Consider the following 1,594-nt stretch of genomic DNA (forward strand, 5'->3'; position numbering starts at 1 on the left):
TGGCTGGGAGGAATCCACTACAACCCCATGCGGAGGAAAGGGAGCCCAGCCCCACATTTCTGTACCAGAAGACAAATCAGCAGCTGCTACCATTCACTCCAGAGGAGAACTTGGGCAGCAGACAGAGGCAGATGCCTGGATGGAGTTTCCGGATGCTGCAAATCATGGTCAGAAGAGGGAGGGGTGCCGATCTGCCTCCCTCACATTTCCCAGCCTTTTTGCCCTGCTGCTGGGGGGAGGGGGGCAAGCCGGGCAGCTTCCCTTTCCCAGCCAATCCTCCTGCAGGAGAGTGTTTGGAGGCGCATGGAGTGACGATGCCAAACAGTTCTTAGCCAGGGTTACCCTGCACAGAATTTGGTCCGGCCCCAAGCTACGCTGGGACATCTGGAGAATGAAGGCGCAGGATCTGACCGCCCAAAGGGGGCAGGGAAAGGAAAGGGCAGGCCCAGAGCTTATGGGGAGAAGGGAGCGTTCCCCGGCTGACAGCTAATTATGGCACAAAGGAGCCCTTGTCTTTTGCTCGGACTGCTGGCAACTTCACCAGAAAGCAGGAGAGGCAAAGCTTGCCGGCCTCAGGATCTCAGCAGCCAGATTGGCCCAAGGTGGGCCTCTCTTTGGTCCCCCTCCTCTCCTAAGCGGATCCCTCAAGCACCCTCAAAACCCTGGACTGGTGACCCACATGCCCAGCCCCACGTGCAAAATGTAATAAAAACAATCCAGTTTTGCACCAACTGTGGCAGTGACCCAACACCTGGTCCCACCATGAGGCAGAAAGCTTGGGGTTCTCATTGTGAGTGACCACTAGGTCACTAAAGAGCACCACATACAAAGTGCTCTGTGGGGAAAAGGGGAAGCTGGTCACTTTGTTATACCTTTTCCCAGTCTTTCAAACCAAAGCGGTGTTGTGTGGACCACAAACCCCTGGCTGCTTGTCCGCAGAGAGTTCCCAAGAAAGAAACAAACACTTGTGGTTACTGGTCTGGCAATTATGGTGCCAGTCCTTGGCCCATTGGCAAACAAACCCACCAATCCCCCACTGTGACCAGCTTCAGCAGCACTGCCTCCCCAGAGCATGCTGCTCTTACAGGTGGGATGCAGAGGGAATGCATCATGCTATCTTTGGTTCAGGCTCTCTTTCTTTCTTTTTTTTTTGCACATTGTTTTAAGAAAATCATTAATCTGCATTAAACTGAAAAATGCATTTTTAAAATGTTCTTTAAAAGTGGATGTTACAGAATGACCCTGCTCTGTAGGCAAACCTACCCCCTTTTCCTTTGGGGACAGAGCTGCTGCACCTCCAGGCTGCACCCAGCTCCCAAGAAACCCAGCTTGGCTCACAGGGAAGCTGCTTCTCCCTCCCAAGAAGGAGAGGGAGCTCACATTGTTTGCAAAGGCAAGAGAAACAAGAATGGCAAGGCGCCGGTGGAGGCAACCCTTTCAGCATGGAACAAGGCAATGGAGCGGGTAGAGACAGGGCTTCAGCTTCTCAGGTTGCATCCACACTGGAGACATAACCCAGTTTGGCACTGCTTTAACTGTCCTGGGTCAAGGCTATGGAATTCTGGGAGTTGGAGTATGTTGTGGGGTCCAGAGC

Source organism: Sceloporus undulatus, chromosome 7 (assembly GCF_019175285.1).
Source record: "Sceloporus undulatus isolate JIND9_A2432 ecotype Alabama chromosome 7, SceUnd_v1.1, whole genome shotgun sequence".
In the NCBI taxonomy this organism is placed as follows: domain Eukaryota; kingdom Metazoa; phylum Chordata; class Lepidosauria; order Squamata; family Phrynosomatidae; genus Sceloporus; species Sceloporus undulatus.